This window comes from Lonchura striata, chromosome 4, assembly GCF_050655825.1.
Source record: "Lonchura striata isolate lonStrDom1 chromosome 4, ASM5065582v1, whole genome shotgun sequence".
Classification (NCBI taxonomy): domain Eukaryota; kingdom Metazoa; phylum Chordata; class Aves; order Passeriformes; family Estrildidae; genus Lonchura; species Lonchura striata.
Window position 1 is genome coordinate 43,721,595 of NC_140706.1, and position 17,919 is coordinate 43,739,513.

General features: G+C 38.9%; 1 protein-coding gene across 3 annotated transcripts in view; it reads right to left on the minus strand.

The window, feature by feature from the left end:
• FHIP1A (FHF complex subunit HOOK interacting protein 1A) overlaps positions 1 to 2,949 on the minus strand; it is an 89,143-nt gene extending 86,194 nt beyond the window's left edge. The window contains exons 1-2 of one of the 3 annotated variants that reach the window (XM_021530203.4): positions 2,849 to 2,949; positions 2,284 to 2,372 (exon numbers count right to left, since the gene is read on the minus strand). The gene's annotated coding sequence lies outside the window, so the exon portion shown is untranslated. Of the gene's footprint in view, positions 1 to 2,283; positions 2,548 to 2,613 lie in introns of those variants that run through there. The other 2 variants (XM_077782930.2, XM_085578878.1) reach the window with 2 other exon arrangements.
• Positions 2,950 to 17,919: the final 14,970 nt, after the last annotated feature.

The window sequence follows — 17,919 nt, forward strand, 5'->3', positions numbered from 1 at the left end:
ACCACCAAACATACCAACTACACTAAATATGCCATAGGAAAAAGAGAGAGAGAACACATTTCTCTCATGTCTGAGGGAAACTACTGCTCACAGTAACATCAGATCAAGATGTGCAGAATTGCATCCTTAAAAAGTCAAGTATGCTACTCAAAAATTATAGAGCTAAACAAGATTCCCATCAGACTAATTAAAATTTGGAGATCTTTTGCAATGAAACGCTCTGCAGGCATCAAAAAGCAGCATCTGTATATAATAAATAAAGATATGCAAGGGAGGAACAGCAGCACTTGTGGATAAATTCTTTGTTAAAAAGAAGTCTTAAAACGATATATATCAAAGTAATCTTAATAATCCTTCAATGTACAGTTTAACAGAGAAACTGATGCTTCAGATGGTACTGAGAGTCTGTATATCTGAAGACTTAAGCTTGGCAGGCATCAATGCATCACTATAATCTTTTTGAAGAGAAAACATAGCTATAGATTTCCAAAACTCAGTGTCATGCCAGGATGAAATAAAACCACATTAGCAGCAGTTTCTCCAATTTTGCTTCTCTTGGCTTCAGATTCTATGAAAGTTTGTATTCTATTTAGAATGAAAAACATGAAAACAACTCAAAGCCAAAACCCTTACAGAGGACAATCCGGTTTTTACCAGCACCACCATATAGTTTAGACACAGTAAAGTTTAGAGAAGAAAAAAAAGGAAACTACATACATAAAGCTAAGTTTCTTCCACGAGGTTTGTCCACACATTTTTCATCAATCTAAAAAGATTCACTTCTTTTTCAAAGCACGTATCGTCAATCACCATGGGTCAATAAACAGACAAAAACAGTTGTTAGCAGAAGTCAATTGAAAACAATTGTTTTGATTGAGACAGATAAGAGGAAAAGACATCTGGATGTTCCATGAGTTTCACCAGTGCTATCCTCACATCAATATCTCACTGGTACAACCTTGCCCTCTGCAATTATTTATACTTGCATCATATGGATTGTAAGTTTTTCTGCCTTTCCTTTCTCCCTTTGACCTTCCATGTTCATTAAAGCAGAGCCAGAGAAAAAGAAAGAGAAAGAAGCAAATTACAGCATTAGGTCCTAATTCTAAGATTAGTTTCAGATCAGGTGGACTCTTGTACACACATACCCCAGAAGAAGTAAAGCACCACAGATGATGTGAAAACCGTAATTTGACATAATTCCTTCAGGTATTACAAACCCTTCCAATCAACATTTTTTCTAAAAGGTTTACTTCTAGAAATTGTGATATAAAACCAGCACAGGGCAGAGACATGAGTCTATATTGCATGACCTAACACTACTACCTTATTGGTGTATGAGAGATCTCTTTGAAAGGATAATTTATTATCACTACCTCTTCTCTCTGAAAATGAAAACAAAACTAAGACCTCATGCTCCCCCACTAAGATGAGGCCCTAGATCCTTTTTACTGCTATACAAGAGAATAAAAACACCGTTGTACTAAAAGAAAATGCAACTATAAACTCTTGCACAGCATCAGTTCCCCATTAGTCAACACAAAATACCTAGGCAGAGAGGGCACTGGCAGATTCTGACATCACATTCAGTTCAATCACAAGTAATAGGGTGGCTTATGCATTTTTTTTCTCCTTATCATCATTGTATGAGATATGTTAATGCTAATAGCAAAACCAATCAAACAGCCCAGGGAAGAGAAAAATCAAACAAATAAAAATCTTTTAATACCATCAAGTATGCCTTAGCCTTTCTCAGGTACAAGAAACCACATGCCCCAACCTGGCAAACTCCTGTACTGGCAGCCTGGCCTTGTGCACGATGTCCAAGCAGACAGTGGGCACCTGCCAGCACCTATGTATTTGTCCACATGGAGCAATGCAACCATGCCAAGTTGCCACCAAGACCCTTGTGCAACAGAAAGATTCACATGACCTAACTAATAGTTCCTCAAAGATCAGAGAAAGCAACACAGTAATCACTTTGTCAGGGCACACTGCCTTCTCCCGTTACCCGGGGCCCGAAGCTGCCGAGACCTCTACTTTCCTTTGGCATCCAAAGCAAACGCCAAAATAGCCTTCGGAGATTCGGTGAGTGACGCGGGGAGAAAGAAATAATCAGTGTTAATTAACCTGTTAAAACAGAAATCCGAGCCCAAACTCAGCACACAGGCACAGGGTCACGCGAGTGACAGCGCCACGCAGGAATACCTGGCACTCCGTTAGGCGTCACCCTTGGGAGGAAAAGCCTTCTGGAAAACAAAAGCGCGTATCCCATGCTCTCACCTCGGCACTTGTCCGCTCACGCAGCGCTGCGCGAAGCCTGGCTCCCCTCTCTCCCCGAAGTTCGCGACCAACGCTGCCCAAGGGTCGCCCTACAAACCAACAGCGGAAAAGCCGAGCCAAAAAGATAAAGGGGATTAGGCGGGCATTACTTCCAGTGACCTATATACTGCCCTCAGCCCGCGGCGGCCCTGCGGCAGACGGCAGCTGCCGGGCCGGGGGTGCCACCGGCCGGACAGCCCGCCCCGCCGGCGGGCGGCCGAGCGCGGCGCGGCGCCCCGAGTCCCGCGCGGGCCCGTCCGCGGCCGCCGGCCCTCGCGGCTCAGCCCCTACCTGCCGCGGGTGGCAGCGCAAAGTTTCTCCGGGGAGGGGCCAGGCGGGCTCCACTCCCTCTCCGCCGAAACCACCGGCTCCGGGAAGGAAGGAAGGGAGAAAGGAAAGAGGGAGGTGGCCACCCAGGTAAATCGCCGTCCGCGACGGGACAGCGGGGCCGTCTTTAATCCCTCGGACGGGAGCGCCCTCACGCCCGCCCGCCCCGAAGGCTCCGTCCCTCAGGCGGGCATCTTACCCCGCGCCCCTCCAGCTCCCGCTCCCTCACAGCGAGCGGCCCCGCTCGGCACCGGCCGCCCAGCTCGTGTCGGCGGGGCCGGGCCGTGAGTCAGAGCGGCGGGGAGGAGCCGCGACCTGCCGGGGAGGCCGCGAGGGCTCCCGCCGGGGACGGTGCGGGGAATACAGCCCGACCTTGGAAACTACAACCCTGCAATTAGGAAAGATTCCTGCCATCGCTGCCTGCCTACATGGAAAACCCGCAAGCCAAAAGTACCATTTTAAATCTATCCCGATCTTACAAATGAAACTTAGTGGTAATTCCCTAATGATTCAAGCTGCAAGCAGATCAGTGGCCTGGAGCGCTTCTCCTGTGAAGAGAAGCTGAGAGAGCTGAGGTTGTTCAGCCTGGAGAAGAGAAGGCTCTGGGGAGACCTTGTTGTGGCCTTCCAGTACTTGGGAGCATCTCTCATGAGGAGAGAGACTGCAGGAGCTGGGCCTGTTTAGTCCAGAGAAGAAAAGACTTGGAGAAAATCTCTTTAATACATACAAATAATACATACAAATCTGTTAAAGGCAGGTGCCAAGGTGGTGCCAGCTACAGGACAAGGAGCAATGGGCATAAACTAAAAGACACCAAGTTTCGCCTCAGCATGAGGAAGAACTTTATGTTGAAGGTGGCAGAGCACTGGAACAGAGGTCATGGAGTCTCCATCTCTGGAGACCTTCATCTGGAGGAGTTCCTTTGTCATCTGCTGAAGGTGCACCTACCTTGGCAAGAGAGTTGGACTACATGATCTCCAGAAGCCCCTTCCAACCCTGACAATTCTGTGACACTTGAAGTAGGCTCATAAGGAAGAGCAAGAGGGACTTTTTGTGTGGGTGCATAGTGATAGGGCAAGTGTTATTGGTTTTAAACTAAAACAGAGCTTTAGATGAGATGTTAGGAAAAATTCCATATTCAGAGGGTGGTAAGGCACTGCAACAGGTTCCTCTCAGCTCTGGATGTTCCTTCCATGGAAGTGTTCAAGACCAAGTTGGATGTAGCTTTGATCAATCTGGTCTAGTGGATGGCATCTGTACCCATGGCAAGAGGTTGAAACTGGATAATCTTTAGATCTCTTCCAACACAAACCTTTCTGTGATTCTGTGATACCATATAGTTCTTATTTTTAAACACCTCACTGTAACTGTGACAGACTGCTGTGTTGAATATTTAAGCATGGTTCAATATGCCTCTATGTTTTTGGGGTGTTTTTAAGGCTTCAGATAAATTAATTAGACTATAAGTGTTCTTATTATGGTTTTACTAAAGACTCAAAATAGGAATAGATGTTGGCCTATTAGGGTAAGAGCTCATTTAAATAAATATATAGTATAATCTATCAAGTGTAATGGTGTTGTTTCTGAGCTCAGGAAGCATTCTTTCCAAACTTCTATGTAATTAAAGGATAATTTACTGACTCACACACTAACTCACACCTAGGTATGCCAGAGTTAAGGTTTCCCAACCCAGGATAAAACTGTCATCCAAAAATCCACTAAGAAATAAAACTGATCTAACATAACTGAGGTTCCTCCACTCCTCCACTTAGGAAGACTGGAAGAATCATTGGTTCTTGTACTGTATCTTGGCACACATGGAAACTAAATCTAAACTTTAAGGAGCAGGGAGTACTGCCATTTCAGGGACTATAATTCCTCCCTCACATGCTGTTGTTTATTGGTTTTGGAACTGCAAGATGAAATAGTAAGGCCATATAATTCTTTATTGAAAATGCTATGGCAGAGGTGGTTGGTGCTCAGCAGAGCTAGTAACATCATACCCTCACAGTCTGAATCCAGAATCTATTGCTTAGATGTCTGAGGATGCATGTCTCTCTTTGGAGAGATGTTTTCCAACATTAGATATGGTATTTCTTTACATAAATTCAGGAAGTCACTTCCAAGTGCTGCTATTGAGCCTGGGTGCGGAGATGGATGGCATTTGGCTGCTGTCTAGGACAGCAGAGCAGAAGCCAACTTAGGAATTTGGTAGAATTGTCTAGAGGACTTTAGGAGAAACTGAGAGGATACGTCTGTTTAAATTGTTTGATCTCAGAAGCACAGGAACCATCAGCCAGCACACAGAGGAAAGATGCCCTTTGTTTGAAACCTCTCCTCATAAGCAGATCATTAAGGAGTGAGCCTCTGAAGCACTATCTCTTGCAGATGCCAATAGAATCTATTTTGCTTCTTTCCATTGCTGCTCTAAACATTTTAAAAGCACTCCATAATTATTTTTGCTGTGATAATTATGTTGAATCCAAGATAGCCGTCCTTTTACATCCCTATCTCTTAATCATTTGATAAGCTGTTCTATCACACAGAGTTAGAAGAGATGTAAGTGTAAAGATGGCTTATCACAAGCTCACACTAATCCTCCTACTCACCCTCTTTGCTCTGGAGGCATTCTAAGCTACTGAGAAATACTTCACCCAAGTGTAAGAGTAAGAGGCATAACATGTGAACCAAACACAACTGACTGACGGCATCATTGCAAATAGTAAACGTAACATGAGATTTCACTGTCAGCACTTGCTGGTCTTGAATGTTGTGTCATTGATACAATTGTGCAGTACCTCTCCTGAAGTTACTAATAATTAAAACTAACATTGTATTTACAGTAGTTAGAGAACACAGCAACATTTATGCTTATACTTTTGGTCACAAGTTTTACTCCACAGAAAAACTGGGCTTTCTAATGAAATTCCAGTGTTTCTACTTTCTGTGACCCAGGGCATGCCTGCAGCATCAGAAAGATACTTTCTGCAGACAAAAAATGACCAAGTGCATCTACAAAGATAAACCAGACAGCTTTTAGAAGAACTCTCTTACAGTAGATTTCTAAGTCATTTTTTCATGTTATGTATTTTATCCATTTGTCCATAAAGGAGTGTACTTTATGCAAAGAATTGAATTACACTCTCCAATTACTAGTCACAAGTGCACTACAAAGAGAAAATCCCTAAGACAGAAATAGTTTCATTTAAAGAAACCCAAGTTACTGTCAACAAACCTGAATGCTCACTGTCAATTAAGTGACCTCTGAACTGCCCCATTTAACACAGATTTTTCTTAGACTTGATATAGATACCACCTCAGTAAAACAAACCTATACCATATTTGCTTCTTAGCAAGAGATCTGATTTCCAGGAAAGGTGTGAGAAGATAAACATTTCCCATTTAAGAACAAATAGAAATACAGATATTTTCCAAGTCATGTTATATGCTATACTACAGCCATTGTCCCTTATCTTCTCTGAGCAAGAGGAAAAAAGAAAGTTTTCTTTAAATCTTCAGAAAGGTACTTCAGAATTTTCTCTACACATACCTTAAAACCTTCAGACTAAGAAAGGAAAGCACACTAAGTGCCTATGAAAAAAACTTTGGTTACTTCTACCTAAATCATGTTTCATCTGAATGGTATAAGTCACATTCATCCCTCAATGTTAAAAGATGTCCCCAAGCTTTTTTTGAGATATAGTTTTGCAAATACTTTGCTGCAACACACGATTTTCAATCTAGTACCATCCTAAAATCATTAGTATAAGACAGATAAATGTTTCATTTACATTGATAGAATCCAGACTTGGCTGGACTGGTAACTAATGCATGTATGTAGATTGAAAATTACTACATTACCTTTCAGTGTTTGATGAACAAAAAATAATGTTGAAGATTTAATAACCTATCTTAATTGGTATGTATTGATTTTACTGTTTCAAGACAACTCTTTAAATAAAGAAAAAATTGTTTGAAAAATTATATAACAGGATTTAGTTGAAGGGATTTACCTATGACTATTACAAGTTAGTGATTTATGAGACAAACCAAAATAAGTTCACTGCCCCTTTAATAAAATTATTTTTTCCTCTTTAAAACCAAATTTGGTTATCTATGATCCATTGTAAGGGCCTGACAGTAATTTTGAAAATACGTTAATTCACTGTGCTCCAAAAGTCAGTCCACTCACAGTCTGTAATTTCTCATGCACTGTAAAATGTCACAGGTCAGCACTGCTAGCAAAAGAAGTAATCTTGCCTTCCTCCACCCATTCTGTTCCTCCCTACATTTCCATCTTCCCTGATCTATACAGCTGTTTAATAAATGACATCAGTTCCATGATCCAGATTAAAATTAACCCCCCCCTTTTTTGTGCTTAAATTTAACATGGATCAGGTTTTTGACCTGCTTCACCTGCCACCACATAAATCCTTACTCTGGCACTGGAGAGGGAGCAGTATGAGGGCAAGAATGAACTGGGGCACCATAAATTAGCACAGAGAATATATGAAGCTGAAAGTATGATATAAAAATGGCTTTTAACAGATAGGCATCTAGAAAGAATTGTATTCTATTCTATTGCTTGTGAGGATGGTTTTTGGTTTTGGGTTTTTTTGGGTTTTTTTTAAGATTATGTGCCCAAAGCACACTATACAATATTGCCACTCCATTATCTGAGAACTTGCTTATGTCCTCTTTAAGTGCTCGCCTATTCTCTTTGTGCTTTAAAGACACAGAGCTGAACCCTGGACTTGTGCTGTAAATCCTTCAAACTGTGTCTCTGAGGAGGAGGAAAGCAACTGACAACTTAGGAAGAAATCTTTCCTTCTGGCAGAAACAAGACAAGACCTTCTTCCTTCTCCACAGGCTGCTAGATTTGCAGGATAGAAATTTTTTCTGTCTCTTATAGATTTTTTTCAGATTTGCTAAACCATCTTTGCCAGAGAAGATTTATGTCTGCACCATAGCAAATCCCTTACCTTAAGAATACAGCTGGAGGATATTTAACAAAAATATATCCCTAGAGGCTGAGTAGCAGTAGACATATAAAGGCTCAGTCCTCCTTTTCCAATTACAAGTTGTACTCCAAAGTCCAGGGGGAGATTTGTCCAAGAGCTACATAGCACATATTTTAGTGAAAATTAGGTTATCACCATTACTCTGCTGTTCAGGTTAAACAACTGTGATTATAGCAAACATGGTATTTGAGCAAATAGAACCAAAGCTATTTCTCTATATCAGTGTCACATCATAATCAATAGTGAAAAATATCCATGTTTTCTAATACTACCCCCTCAAAAGTCATCTCTGAAAACCTGAATTTAATAATTTAATTGTTTCAGTTTTGTAAAAAAAAAAAATGTTGACAGTTCACCTGCAGGGAAAATTTTAGTAGGCCACAACAGCCATGCTGCACACTGGGTCAAATACAAGGTTTCTTCCTAGATAATTACGATGCAATCTGTGGAGATTCCCTAGAGAAGCACTTGCTTATTAATACCTACACAGTGTTCTCTGTTTCCATAACATCTCCCTTAGTATTCACCATTATATTGCCTTTCCAAAGTCACACCTCTCTCTGCTTTCATAAAACCTTCTACTTTGTCCTCCTGATAGACTAATCACTGAGCTACTGACAATGGGGAATAGGTTACCTGTGATATGGGAAAATCCCAAATCCCACAGTCTGAGTCTATCTACCAAATGGGAAATCAGATATATTGGAATTTTGCAATTTAAAAAAAAAATTAATTTTTTCTTGAGCTAATATAAGTTTTCATCTGCTGGAAACTGAGGGAAGGAAAAATAAATTGTCATACTGTACAAGCCCCCTGCTCTCTGAATACAATGACTGTGCAGCTGCATGCCTGGGAAGATGCAGAGACAAAACAGGCAATGGAAGTTCACATAAGCTAGCATGTCTCTTCTATTACTTGAAATACAATGAAATATTATTAAGAAGCATTCTTGTATGAGTATATGAATACTGATTTTCTCTGTGAATAGGCTAATATTAGACAGGAGATGAACCATTCAGCTGCAAGGCAAAAAATCTAAAAATCAGAGAGTAGTTGTTAGTAATGGTTTGTTTCTCTGCAAGGACTTTCTTGTTTCTTGCTTTGGTCTGGAGTAAAGTGATTTTTCACCATTTTCAGATACTTTGCATGGCCAGTAGCTGTTATTTTCTACAGAGAAAATAAGAGACAGAAGTAAGACTTGCCAAGGAATAAAGCTTTGCCTTGCATTTCTTGCATAGGAGGTACAGAAAATAAAAGTTTATTTCCAGAAAACTGAGTTGGTTTTAATGTTTTGCATTGTAGCTTAACTTCTCTTCAGAGTTTGTGGGTGACAAGAGTTAAGAATCTTAAGTATAAAGTACTTAATTGATAGAAGTTTTTACTTAATCCTTTGAAAAATTGTTTTTAACTTTTTTGCCAGTAATTTGATTTATGCCAATTAAATACTTAGTTGAAGAGAAAAGCTGAGCACCCATCCTTGTGTGCAATTAAACACTTTAAACTCTCAGAGTAGACAGCTGGAGAGAGACAAAACCTCCAGAATGACTACCAGCCAAATCACACATGTAAAACCCCGTATTTTATGGTCCCTCCTTGTTCTGCAATGTATTCAATAGGAAGTTTACTGAAATTCTCATCAATTTACTGAATTAGAGGTCAGTGGCTGTTGGAGATTTAGGAGTCAAACATCTGCATTGGTAGGTGCCTAAATTATTTGAAATAAAATCCTGTTGGGATTTTTTCAATAGCATCTAGCAGGTGAGAAGCACTCAGAACCCTTCACATTTTAAAATCATTGGATAAAATGCAAAGACTAAGTTCCAAGTCTCTTTCTCACCCTTTGAGAATTAGTTCCTAGCTGCCAGCTGATACAATCATCCTCCTCTTGCTTGCTTTTCCAGGATTGTGCTCTTTGCAGCATAGTATTCCAGCTCCAAAAGACTCCCTGATTTCCCACTTTGCATAAACTGATGGGTAAGAAATATTGGTGCAAGGAAGGAAAGGTGAGTTTTAATTTTTTTGGATGAGTTACAATTAAGTCCTGATTTTTTATACTGGAGGCAAATGATCTATTCATGTACTATATCTAGAACCAACAGCAGCTCCTCAGCAGATATGTTCTGAAGGAAGCTCCCTTCTGTTCTTTCTGAGAGCAGTTTCTAGACTCTGGGTGCTCTCTAAATAATAAAAAAAAAAATCTTCATTTGCAGTCCTAATTTGTACCCTCAATCTCCAGGGAGTGCAGAACTGCAGTTACATGCTCTGTATGACACAGCCATTTAGCTGGCCCTGCTCAGTGGCACTTGTTGGATGGCCTGTGTAGGGGCTACACTCCATGAGTGTACACATAGCTACACATAGCTCAGGGGAGAACCTCACTCCATCACCTGAAAGTTAGGCACTGCCACTTCTGGTGAAAATCTGGCCATTAACTCTCTTGCTGAAGGCAAAATAGAGAGCCAGAAATACTCAGAATTCAAGGGAATTTGTCTTTCAGCTGTCTTTTTGGGTATTTATCATGATTTTTTTCCCCTTTTGCTTATATTTCTTCCTTATATTTCTCTCCCCAAAATGAGATTCTGTAGTATTTTACTTGCATTAAGGGAAACGTGCATATTGTTGCCATTTACCAATACAAATGTGAACAATGCATAGTTACTATCAGAAATAATTTGGATGATGTATTAAGATGTTATTAATTTTTAATTTGGACTGTTACAGTTCATGAAATGTGTCCTAAATGTAGAACATGAGTTGTATACACTTGTCTCTGAGAAATCAGTTTGCATGACCAAGAACTCATATATTTAGAATGTAAGCTACCAGATACTAGTGTCTTGAGATTCTTTATCAAAATAATTATTTAAGTTCAAGTTTGACACCCTTGTTTTAAAAAACTAATAATTTTAGAGACTCTGTCCTTCAGGACTGGAAATTGCAGTCCTGATGGAATTCAATGTTTTTTATTTGTTGTCCCTGGCAGCTGTGTATTAGTAAAATAAATAAATTAAATAAACAGAAACATCTGTTCCAGTCACTAGAGGCTTATTTCTGGAGTTATCAGCATCAGATGGGAGGAAACACTCTACTAGAGGAACTTGGCTTTCCAGAGCAGAGATTAGTGAAATCAGTAGGAAAAAATATGTAGAATTTTGTGACCTGTGGGAAATATCTCACCTGCCAAATGATGATGCTGAGTAGTGTTAAAGTTTGAAGTCCTCTAGCATCTATTCTGCATTATTCACACGAGTAGAAATCCCATTATATTCCAAGTGCCAGCACAGTCTCAGTCTGTATCTTATTAAAAGGAAAATTTGTGGCTTAGTTGATAACCTAAGCCTGTAATATTTTTCTTTTAGTTAATTATTACTGGATCCGGGTTACCTTATTCCATATATGTGTAGGAAGAGTATAAATGTGTGTGTATGTATATATGTATGACTATACACATAATTTTTGTATGTGAGTGCACTGAATAATTGTCATGCACAGAAAGCAAGAAAATGCAATCTAATAATGCCTCAGAATTCCAATTCCATTAATATCTTCATAAACCTGAGAGAGCAGACAAAATAGGTATCTCTCTGAAAGTATTTATATGCTGGTATTCCTACATGATAAATTAATCAACGCTCTGGTACAAATTTCAAAAAGATGCAAAATAAATTCTTCATCAGCTGGACATGTGTAACTTGCTAATTTCATGAAAATAACATGAGAAAGTTGTATATAGCTGTAGGAAAAAAAGTGGGAGAATGAACTAGAATGGTTCACTTTTTGATTGTAGTCTTGCAAAGTCAAATGGAAGTTGCTTACTGGGTTTGCAACTGTATCCAGGAATACATGATAATAATAAATAATAAAATAGAAATGAAAACAGAATTGAAGTTTATAGATGTCTTCTGAAGATGATTAGGCTATTGAAGGGCTATAGTTGTATAGTGCATGGTTATTTCAAACGGCAAAACCAGATTTCTTTGAAACTAGTTCTGTTATTGAATCCTATGCACTTCAGAAAATAATTTCTGGTAGTTAATCTGTTCCTAGTGGGAACTCACAAGTTGTCTTCTTTTGATAGAAATTGCTCTCTTCTGGGAATCATGAAACATATAATGGTTTGTGTTGGAAATGACCTTAAAAGTCATCCAGTTTCAACCCCTCTGCCAAGGGCAGTGACACCTTCCATTAGACCAGGTTGCTCAAAGTCCAGTCCAATGGTCTTGAACACTTCCAGGGAGGGGGTAGCTGCAGCTGCTGTCGGTGACCTGTTCCAGTGCCTCACCACCCTCACAGTAAACATTTCTTCCTAATTTCTAATCTAATCTAATCTAATCTAATCTAATCTTGATCTACCTTCTCTCATTTTAAAGCCTTTCCCCCTTGTCCTATAAATGCCCATATAAAAAGATCCTCTCCAGCTTTCTTGCAGGCCTTCCTTTGGTACTGGAGGGCTGCTATAAGTCTCCATGGAGCCTTCTCTTCTCCCGGTCAAAGAACCCAAATCCTCTCTCAGCCTTTATTCCTAGTAGCACTCCAACCATTCCATGGCACTCCTCTGGACTCACTCCAGCAGGTCCACCCACATCCTTCTTGTGTTCCCCACCTTATTCCTCACCTTCTTCTGGTTCAATTTTAACAACCAGGGACTCATAGAAACAGAATCATTCGTGTTGGAAGAGATCTCTGGAAGCCACCTTGGTCAAAATCTTGCTCAGAGCAGGACCAATTAAACCTGGTTGCTCAAGGCTTTTTCCAGCCCAGATTCAAATGCTTCAAAAGTTTCTAAGAATGAAGATTCCACAACTTCTCTGGGCCATTTTCCAGGGCTGGACTGCCCTCATGGTAACAAAGTTTTTTCTGATACCTTGTGGGAATTCCTGTTTTCTAATTTACTCCCATTGCCTCTTCTCCTATTGCTCTGTACCTGCAGTAAAAGATAAGGGCATGCTGCAGGCTCACATTCAACTCAATTTCAAACAAACTCCACCAGTATCTCCAAATCCTTTTATATGGAGCTGCTCTTTACCCATCTGACTTCTAGCCTGTCCTATTGCATGAAGTTATTCCATCCCTGACACAGGACTTTGCATTTGCCCTAGTTAAACTTTATGAGGTGACCATCAGCCCATTCATCCAGGATACAGAGGTCCTCCTGAATAGCAGCCCTGCTCTCTAGCCATGTCCTCCAATTTGGTATCACTTACAATCATGCTGGACATACAATCCATCCCATCATCTGGGTCTTGTTAAAGATATTATACAGTATTGACTCTGGTATCCAACTCTACCTGAAGGCCCTGCTAGTAAGTGACAGCTAGCTGGATTTTTTACCGTTGATCCTAGATAGCTTCCTGAGGCCTTTTGATGTTTATTCCCTTAATTTCAGTCAGTAGAGTCTGTGGCACCATTATTACCATAACATAAGCGCTAGAGTGCTGCCAATGAAGAGATCTGGTTGCAGGTTTAAAGCACGTGAGTAAGCAGCAGGTAGTGATAGTGTGAGGTATAGTAACTGAAGCCTAGGAGAAGGTCTCAGGATCAAATGGGAATAAATAAAATGGAGGACAAGTCTCACTGATTATAATTTATAAGGAAAAAAATTACTTCTGGCACTTCCTTAGCTCAGAAAGTTTCTGAACACCTTGCTGCTGAAGAAAGAGGTTACTCAAGATATTTTCATACTTCTCCTGGGAGTATGGACTATTTGCTATTGCAGAAGATGGGATATCGGGCTGGACAAGTGTGAATCACTTTGTGAGTCATTATTGCTTACTTGACTTTCATCTCTTTTCACATTAAAAACATGAATGTATCAACAGGTTAAGAGGCAGTGATGTAGAAGTTGGAGAAAAGATGTTGGCTTTGTTTTGATAACCAGGAGAATATTGAGAAGGTTGGAGGTTCCCACTATCTTTTCATTCTTTAGAAACATCAATTTATTGCAAATAACTGTTACAGTTCTGGGAAGTACTGTATTTACCAGTTCTCTGAACTTTAATCATTTAATGTTCAGCCAAGTAAGTCAGATGGATATGTGTGGGTAAAAGGGATATGTGGCAATTTGAAGGAACATGAGTTTGCCAGCAAAGGTTTCCTCAACTTTGTGCAAGGGTACTATTTAGTTTCCAATTTGTATCTCAGTCTGCTAGATAATCTTCAGTCTTACTGAAGTCAAAGTTGTTAACTTTAAAGTATAATGCAGCCAATATTTGATTACTAATTGGATGGCATGTATCTCTCCACTTTTCTCAATTTGTATTACTTCTGATTTCCAGTAATAGTAAAATGTGTGAACATCACAGACACAAATATCAGGAATTGCAGCATGAAGATATTTATTGTGTAATAATTAAATTTGATAATTGTAGCTATTTGAAGTAAAATTATCAATTGTTCATATAAAATAATTTTGGTTTTAAGGATAATGAGCTGTATAATTTAGTAGCATTGGGAAAAAAGTCTTTAAAAGTTGCTGTGACTAATGCTTTTCTCGCACTAATTTCATGCTGTTGAAACTCCACCAGCATTAATGGAGTTAATCCTAATTTTCATTTACATAAATGCAAAGAAAGCTCAGCCTCAGTGATTTTTTTACATACTGTTTCAAGGGTGCTTGAAATTGCTAAATCCACTTAAGTCCACATAAAAATAAAGCTTAATGTAGAGAGATCTAATTGTTCTTATGTCACACACTAAACTCTATGGCAAAAAACAGAACAATGAAATTCTATTCTTTGACATTTTGAATTTCCAATGCTGGGTGAATATTCAGAGGCTTTTTGAGCTGTATTTTTATCAATGAAAAGTCTATGAAACTGCTTAACTAAAAATCAGCTTGCGCTAATATTAGCTTGTCCACTGGTTTTCCACAGATGATGGAAGTGCTTAACTGCCTGTATCAAAGAGAAGAAAATGTATTTGATTTTTAAGACATAAATCGAATACTTCATTTCTTAATCTTTGATCATTTTGCTTATACAGGCATGTAATCTGACCCCCTTTGCCATCTAATTTCCCCTCCCTCCCCTTAGTATTGAGCTTTTATCAGGGCAAGATTTCCCCCTCCCCTTCCTCACTACTCCCCCCTCCAGGGAGTAGTCATGCCTCCTGCATTTTTCTCTCTAGTGTTTAGAAACCTCTCTGAAATGTTAAACCCTTAGGAAACAACCACTTCTTGTAACAGCAAGTGCATTTTTTTTTTTTTTTTTTTTTTTTTTTTTTTTTTTTATTTTTTTATTACTAGGCTGCCACTCTATGGCCGTGCGCATAAACTGCAGCTTTAGATGCACTGGAGTAAGTTGTACTGCAGGAGCTTCTGGGAATGAGTGAGAGAACACCTGGGCTTCATGTCCTACGACGCAAGTATGAATACCTTAAAAGAGGACAAAGGATAAATCTACCATATCATGTGTAGGCATCTACCAGACTGATACCTTAAATACATTATAGAGAATTTTTTGATCATTTATAATGTACATCCTGTAATGCCCTAACATAGACCCTGCTTGTCCTGGCTGTCTAAAATAAGGCTAATTTGAGTTAAATTTTCAAAGGAAAGCAAAAGGATAATTCTTTCAAAATACTCTGGCCAGTAAACAAGTAAACACTTAGACTGACCCATGCCTGGTATCCTTGATAAGTATGAAGTTTTGATGATTTTGAATCTCTGCAACAAGTAAGTCATAGAAGTGAATCAAGTGTTTTAAGAGTAGACATTTATATGTAGCCATACATGGTAGTTTATAAGCAGGTTAAAGGGGTATTAAAATTTTCTTAACAATGGTTTCACTTACATAAGGTTAGAATATGCTGCCTAGTAAGTTATTATATAAGTCACAGATTTCATGGCTACATCTGAAAATTGAGAGGATTGAAATTTAGCAGATCTGGCTGTGAGCAGAGTACTGTGAGGAAGTTGTAGATTTGTCTGCCTGTAAGCACTTTTACTTGAGTCCTAACAGTGTCAAAACCTTTCATAGCCAAAAGTCATGTCCAAATTGTAGGAGTGGCACTTCATATGTGTGTACTATTATTCCTCACCCTTGGGCAATTTTGCATGCTTCCATTCAGAAAGTGAAACAAAAGCAAACTTGAGATGTGTTCCTGCCTTCATTTTTAGCACACCAAAGTTAAAAGAAAAACTCCAAGGTTGATGGAGATCTAATTTATTGGAGATGTTAACTTTTAAAGAACACAGTCCCTGGTTATGAGTTGTCAGTGACCATCAGTTACTACCTAAAATATTGTAAGGGATTAAAAATTCTACTATTTTCTATATAAATAATTCCTACTGTTTGAAAGTGATTTGAAAACCTGAGTCCAAAGCAAATTAATTCATTCAAGTGAATAAAAGAGGTCTTATTGGCCAGAGAAGCCCAGTAGATGGAAAAGAATCTCAGAAGTTTTAATAGGTGTTTTGCTTTGTATATTCTCCTGTATGCACTCCTAGATTTGCTGGAGGGCAGAGAGGATGAAGGATTATTAAAAATTAAACATCTTGCTCTTACAAAAATAAAAATTCATTGTACAGTTTTCATTGATTCCGTTTCATTAAACTGAAACAGGTGCTGACCTTTGGCCATGTTAATAGCATTGTTCCAGACACTCTCTTCAGCATTGTAATAGATTTTTTTAATGTAGGTTAATATTATAAGAAGGGACAAATCTTCTTAGAATGGTATTTTCCAGGATCTTCAGCCATAAGGCAACTTTGGTTTCTAAACAGAGCCAGCTGTTAAAAGTGCTAATTAGTTCTGCCAAGAAGGTAATAGTGCCTATGTTCTAATAATCCAAACTGTTATATATAATAAGAGGTTCTCAATGTCACAGATATATCCCCCCATTTAGGAATAATATTACAAGACAACTTTACTATGAACAGGAGGTTAAGAAAGAAGGGGAGATCATAAAAAAATATAAATTAGGTTCTCAGAAAGAAGTTGGACAAGAAAAATCTTGGGTATAGGAAATAAATGAGTATAAAAGGAGATATAAGATTACCTTATTTTCTAAAGTATTTCTACAGCAGTCACTGCAAGCAAGAGCAACATAAGTGGTGTGACTTAAAACCATACGCTGAAGTTCCAGGTGACAATATTGAAAGATAATTAAAGCATTTTCAAAGAACAGGGATGCTGACCAAATAGCCAGAGGCTGGAATGCAAAGGAGAGTGAGTTTGCCTGAAGCACGATGCAGGCAGCGCAAGATTTCTCTCTGTAGTTTATTTGTTGCAGCAGAAGCACCAAGGTCCCAAGCTACTGTTGGTGCCACATAAAAATCTACAAAGTGCTGTAGTGATGCAGTCTTTGACACCTAACACATACAGCTGAAAGGCTCAAATCTACCAGCCAGGCTAGAGTGAGAATTAGAACAGTAGACAGTGAAAAAATATCAACACACTTTCTGTTGGGTGGCAGTGTGTCAGGCAGATGCACATCAAAATATGCAGAGACACAGAGCTAGCAAAAGCCAGGTTAGAAATAATTTGCAATAATGAATTTAACTGTTGGTTCATAAAGGTGAATTGAACTGCTGTTAACACTGGTTTTGAGCTGCTGTAATAAACTGAACTATTTCCTACACATGGAGCTCCTAAAATGTCCATTTTGTACAAAGTGTTGTATTTTTTCTCCTTGAAACTTTTGGAAAACTTTGTCACCATCTACCATAATTTTTCTCCAGCATTATTCCCAAATGGTTAGAAATGCCAGTGTACCATATTCCAGATATGGCTGAAATAGGGCTGCATCAGGACTCTACAGGAGATTATTTATTCTGCTGAATTCTAAATATGAGCCATGGCTATTGTCAGAATGCCACTGTTTCTTTGGTTTTACAATGGCATTGCATAACAAACTTATATTTAATTACACACTTTTCACCTGTCTGGTTTGGTTCTGCTTCTGAGACCACAGGTGGCCCAAACTGATATATTTTTTTAAAAAAACAAAATAATATGCCCTCAATATTTTGGAAGTGTAAAAATGTCTTAGAAAGAGACCTTTTCTTCTCTGTGCATCTAAATTAATCAAAAGTAGAAAAGGCCTATAAAACCAAATTAATCTTATTGTCAATACATGAAAATATAAATAATAGCTTTTACCTTACATTTCCCTTCTCTTATTCTGTTTAATAGAAATCAGTCAATTAAACAGATTCAATGTATTTATCTTATCATAGTGTCCAGGTGATTTAGTTATATCCAGAATCCTGTTGTGGCAACACAGAAAGTGCCAAAAGTAGATTTCC